Genomic DNA, 6,000 nt, shown 5'->3' with positions numbered 1-6,000 from the left:
GTGGGTGATCCTTACAGTCCCAGCTTGGAGGTGAATGGGTCCAGTTCCCAGGATGGAGTTGGGGGGCTGCGGGCTTCTGCAACCTGATCGCCCTCCTTGGGAGCCGGTTCCACTGAGCCAAAGGGGACTTGCTCCAAAGTGGGATGGGACAGACAAGCAGCCCCGGGACTTAGACGCTCTCGTAGCTGGCTGTCCCCCTCTGGGAGATGATGCCACATGGCCCAGCTGTCCCTTGTCTTGTGAAATGCTCCAGCTCCGGCACGTGGGGACCGGGGATAAGCAACCACGGACGTTTATTCCCCAAATATCCTGGAAGGTTCTCCAGACGGGGCTTGCTTCCGCAGCCAGACTTCTGCAGCCCAGCACCAGTTCCCCCGGATGAGAAAGCGGCCGGAGCGCTCTCCCTTCTGGGCCACACAGACCCGACAGTTTGGTGAGATCGACCCTTGCCGAGAGGTGCCACCAGGCCTTCCTGACTCAGTCAGCATCTTCCCACCTGTGACAGCAGCGCACGCATGCCCAGACACACACCCAGAAGGACAGGGCCACACCTTGTGGGCTGCAAGGAGAAGGAGTGGAATGTTTCCAGCTGGACCCTGCGGGCACAGCCTTGGGCAGCAGGGTACGGGGATTGCCCTCTGGCAAGTTCCCTGGGGCTCTCCCTGGATTTCATCCCCCAAGCAGAGATGCCAGCGATGGACCATGTCATTCTCCAGCAAGGTCTCCTCGAAGGGAAGCTAACTTGGGGTGGAAACAGAGAGCAGGCCACGGAATTGGCTGCTGCCGGATCGCTGTGAATGGGTTTGCCCTTTGACAGAAGGACATTTGTGGACCAGGGGCTTTTGCTGGATGGGGAAAATCTGCAGTTCTGGAGGACAGCGAGGGGGCAGCAAGGGAAACCGCTTCTTTGGGCACCAGCTGTCTTGCCCCTGGAGATCTTATGGGATGCAGTGGATTGGCAGCCCTGGGGGGGTGAGTGTAGAGCTGTTTTCCCTCTAAGCTGAGTGCGTGTGAGCTAGCCCACGTTTTTTAGCCTCCAGCTCACACATTTCGTCTCAGCTCAGGAAGGATGGGCTCCAGAACAAAGTAACTGATGCAGCAGCCGAATCGCTCGCTCACAACTTTAATGCCAGGAGCTCAGAAAGTAGAATTTTTGCTCACAAGACTCCACAGCTTAGAGGGAACATTGGTGGAGAGTGCCTTGGTGTCTACCTGCGCTGTAAAGGTTTCCCTTGCTCAAAAGACAGTCAAATCCGACTCTAGGGGATAGTGCTCATTTCTGTTTCCAAGCTGAAGAGCCAGTGCTGTCCGAAGACTTTTCTGTGGTCACATGGCTGGCATGACTAAACGCCGAGGCGCACGGAACGCTGTTACCTTCCCACCGAAGCAGTACCTATTTATCTACTTGCAATTTCTTGCTTTCGAATTGCTAGGCTGGCAGGAGCTGGGGCCAGAGACGGGAGCTCACTCCGTCCTGTGGCACACTCGGGTCTCGAACTGCCGAGCTACCGACCTCCCGGTCTGCAACTCAGTGTCTTACCCGCTGAGCCACTGCGGCCTCTGTGTCCCCCTGCACTGTAGTTGTCAGTAAAACGATCTCTCAGCTGAAGGGGCCCAAACCATCTCTGAAGCATCTCACTGTCTGGGGAAGCAGGGAACAGCAAAAGAAAGGCCCTGTATAGGTGCTTGGAATTATTTTAAAATACTCATTCATACCCAAACAAAACAACTGCTTTTTGGATTCCAAGGACTGAAGCCGAAAAATCCCTCCTCCTTTCCTGTCTGTGTCCCAGAAGGAATGCTGCCGGTGGGTTGCAGCGCAAGCGCATTTGGATGGTGGTCTGAAAAGACAGCCGGAAATTTGCACCAGGCGATTCAAAGGGCACGTAATTATGAGTAGATGACCGTGGAGGCATTTCCCCCCACAGAATGGGAAGGAAGGAAGCCACAAGTTCTAATTGGGAGAGATATTTTAGGCAGGGAAAACCAGGAAAAGTTTAATGCCTGCTCTCGTCAGACCAAGATGCTTGCCGAGAAGAATTAGGGCAAGCGTGGATTATTGCTTCCTTCAGCCCTTGATGGAGATTTCATCGCTGCCTCCGTCAGGATGCACCAGCGACTTTTGGGCCGCAGCTTCAGCAAGCCGAGATTACCAAAGGGGAAGAGGTGCTTTGAGAGACAGGCACTCCACACCCCAGGGAAAGGGGAGGATGCATTTTGCTACGGAGCACCACAAAGAGACCAACAACAGGCTCAAGAAGTGCTAGAGGAGAGGCCTCCCTCGGAACCCTCTGGATGCATGTCTGAGTGCACAGGAATACCCCCTCCCCCTGTAACAGACACACACACACACACGGGCTTTCCTAGTTGATACTGCAAGAGTCGATATCCCATGTTGCACTGCCCATCCCGCCCTGATGCCAGGGCATCGGCTGCACGTTGGCATCTAACGGGGCCTTGCAGCTTGGCCTAGTTCCCAGGCGAAGCTCGCCTTAAAGAGACAGCCCACTCTAATTAAGGTGAGGTGGACGCTGCTGCCTCAGGCGGTGGAAGTTGGACACCATCCCATACAGCAGAGGGGGCAGCAAACAGGTGTGGATCCCGGGGGTTTCCTCCACCAGGGACTTCTAGGCAAGCCTGTGGAAGGCCTTTCCCCACCCCAGAATGTTCACTCACGTCTCTGCATGCGAAGATCTAGTTCCTCAGGGAGGCTGCACCCTCGCCTCATTGGCTACGGTTGCCCTGTCCCGAAAGGAAATCGGTAGAGAGGACCGGAGAATAACAAGAAACAAATGTGATTTGGAAAGGGTCTGAATGCCATTTTCGGACTTTTCTGCACGTCCAAACTATATGGGCAGCTTCCTTGTTGCCAGCTTGCTCAGGAAGATACTGATTGGAAGCCCCCGTCGCAGGAAGGGCACCACCCGCCCACCGAGGGCCCCTGATCTGACCCGGAGGCAGGGAGGCAACTGAAAAGTGCCACACACAGAGACCTGCCCGGCAGGTTCACTGGAGACGCTCACGCCACCCTGAAGAGAAGCCCCAGAGCAGGTGGGCGCATCGCTGGCACGGAGGAGAACGGCAAAGCTCCACCCAGCCAGGGCTTCTCCGTGGGGAGATACAATCTCTGCCTGTCCACCGCGCCCCACCTCCCAGCCTCTCCAGTTAGAGGGCAGAGGTGGAATCAAAAAGAGGCCAACTGAACAACCACCATCACCTAAGATTCCTTGGAACAAAGATTGAGTCCAGTGGGGCACCTTTAAGACCAACAAAGTCTTATCCCCAGAATTAAACTTCGTTGAGCTTAAAAGTGCCCCACTGGACTCAAACTGCATTCTGTTGCTTCAGACCAACATGGCGACCCACCTAAAACTAAGATTTCTTGCTTCTTGAGGGATTTTCCCAGCAGAGCTGGTTTGGTGTAGTTAGGATCAATATCAGCCACATTGAACCCCATTTGCCACGTTGACGCCCACTCGCCCATCCTCGACAGATCCCTTTGGAGTGCCTCACAATCCTCCCTGGTTCTCACCACCCTGAACAACTTCGTGTCATCAAATTTAGCCACTTCACTGCTTACTCCCAACTCCAAATCATTAATGAACAAGTTAAAAAGCAGTGGACCAAGTACTGATGCCTGCAGTACCCCACTGCTTACCACTCTCCACTGAGAAAATTGCCCATTTATACTCACTCTCTGTTTCCTATAAATCAGCCAGTTTTTGATCCACAAAAGGGCTTGTCCTTTTATCCCGTGACTATTGAGCTTATTAGGAGCCTTTGATGAGGAACTTTATCAAAAGCTTTCTGGAAGTCAAGGTAAACAACATCTATTGGGTCCCCACGACACCAGACTGGCTCTCCCACCAGAGGACAAGGCCTGGCGCGGCATATGCCCGAGAGGCGCCCTGAGCTCCTTCAAACTTTGCTCTTTGCACCTGGCAGATACATGTAAAGGACGACAAAGGAAACATTAGAAACTGACCGACGGACAAAGTTTAAAAAAAGATGGCACATTTATTGCTACATAAATGTTATATACATTGTGTTTCCTGTTACACCGACAGAAAAAGATTGGTGAACTTCTCGCTGCTGGCTGGAAAAAGGTTTCTCAGTAATATCTTGAAATTTGACACAGGGTACAAATCGGCAATAAAGCCACAATGGGAACTGGAGGACAAGATGAGGAAGCCATTCATCTCGGACAAGTAGCTCTTACAACACTCCATAGGTACTACGACGGTATGCTAGCATCCTACTCTGCTCTTACAAGGCGATTGTAAATTCCTGGTATTAATGAACAGGTTATGGTATAGAACCCTACATTTTTACTACCTAATATAGTAAAATAAAGTAAGAAATTTTTTACTGAAAACCTTTTTTCAATTTCAAAAATCTAGAAAGAGTAATATTTAGAATTCAAGAAACTTTCTTACAAGATTATTGTATAAAAGACTAGCTACAGTGAAAAATAAACCAAATGATTTATTCTCTCTCTCTCTCATTCCATTTTATGAAGGAAAGCTTCTGAGCATACTGGAAAAGCCTAATATAGCCAAGAGACAACAAGCTCGGAAGGAAGAAGGCCAGGCAGGGGCCTGGGGCTACTTTCACTTGCCATCGTGAGCGTCAGTTCACTGAGCCAAGGGAACACTGAAAAACGAAGAACAAGGCCACGGAGAATCGTCTTGTCGGGCGGGACTGGGGAGGACCGGTGCGAACCAAAGTCCAGCTGGTCATGGCACAACCCAGTGATGTGTTTGGAGCCACCTGAGACAGGATCGCAAAGTCAGAGGCCGTGTGGAGCCCCACGCGTGCGTCTGTTTGTTCTTTCACATGATCAGAGCCTCTTGCGCACGCAAGCAGGGGGCCACCGGGAAGAGAGACCCGCCCGGCGCGGCCTGGCCTTGGCTGGCTCCCCCTCCCCCGGGGATGTGACAGCGGAAGACAGTTCCTAGGGACGCCGAAAGGGCACACGCCCGGTGGACGCTGGCCAGCCATCCCACCCTAGAGCCTCCCTCTCCACTCTGGCAACCCGGATGAGAGACGCCACGGAGAACAGGCTGGCGACAGACACTCTTGCGTCCCAGTGGTGTGCAGTCAGTTCAGCCTGCTACCCGTTGCGGCGATCTTTGGATCAGGCTGTTCACTGGAGGTTGCGACAGGGAAACGAGGAGAGTCCTCCATGCATCCCCGCACCTTTTGTGCTTAGCACACAGCTAACACTGGATATGTACTCGCTGCTCAGAAGACGTTAAAACGATGGTTCTGGGTGAGCCAGTGCTCCTCGCATGACAAGCCTTTCTAGGAGCCTTAAAAGGGTATTCATTAGACACGAACGCACATCTCAAGGGACGAAACACCCCCCTTCCAGCCCCCCAAATGCTGCCGCCTGAAACGGCCCCTGCACAAAGGTACTGGGACCTCGGGAGGAGGCGGCACACACCAGGCCCGGTGGCCAAAGGACCCTCTGCCCCCCCCCCCCTTAAGACACTGGTCGGTCGGCTCGAAATGCTACGGGGCAGGTGCGCGGTGGCTTTTCGCGGCTCTGTTCTCTGGACACAAAACAGCTTTCCTGAACGCCGGCATCAAAGTGAAATACGCTCTCAGCTTTCAACAGGCTTAACTTTCCCCTTCATACGCAGACCTTTACAGTTCCACTACGAATAAATAAAATCTCATCATCGTTACAATGCGTGTGTCAATTCGATTTAGGCACAAGGCAACTCCCACAGCCTGTGGAGAGGAGGAGCGGAGGGGAGGGGGAGGAGAGGCTGGCGCCGCCCCCTCGGACGCAGGTGCCGCCGGCCAGGGGAGGGCTTGCTTCTCCGGTCAGGTGTGTCTCCCGTGTAGTGCGGTTTTTAGTCTGTGTCCTTAGGAAGGAAAGGTCACCTTTCAGGCTTCCTCCCCGCAGTTCCAGAATTCTGTGGTAAAAACAAAAGTTGTCAGCAACGCCACGCCCGCAGGCACCGCTCCCCAAGGGCTGCCCTTTCCCTCTCC

The 6,000-nt window shown here is 53.3% G+C and overlaps 1 protein-coding gene across 7 annotated transcripts in view; it reads right to left on the bottom strand.

Moving 5' to 3' along the window:
- Positions 1–5,751: 5,751 nt before the first annotated feature.
- Positions 5,752–6,000, bottom strand: part of TCF12 (transcription factor 12) — a 137,743-nt gene continuing 137,494 nt past the window's right edge. For all 7 annotated transcript variants that reach the window (XM_015409186.1, XM_015409187.1, XM_015409189.1 and 4 more), the window contains one exon: positions 5,752–5,924. The gene's annotated coding sequence lies outside the window, so the exon portion shown is untranslated. The remainder of the gene's footprint in view (positions 5,925–6,000) is intronic.

This window comes from Gekko japonicus, unplaced genomic scaffold (genome assembly GCF_001447785.1).
Source record: "Gekko japonicus isolate JY-2015 unplaced genomic scaffold, Gekko_japonicus_V1.1 scaffold167, whole genome shotgun sequence".
Taxonomy (NCBI): Eukaryota; Metazoa; Chordata; class Lepidosauria; order Squamata; family Gekkonidae; genus Gekko; species Gekko japonicus.
This window is presented reverse-complemented; position numbering and strand designations above follow the sequence as displayed.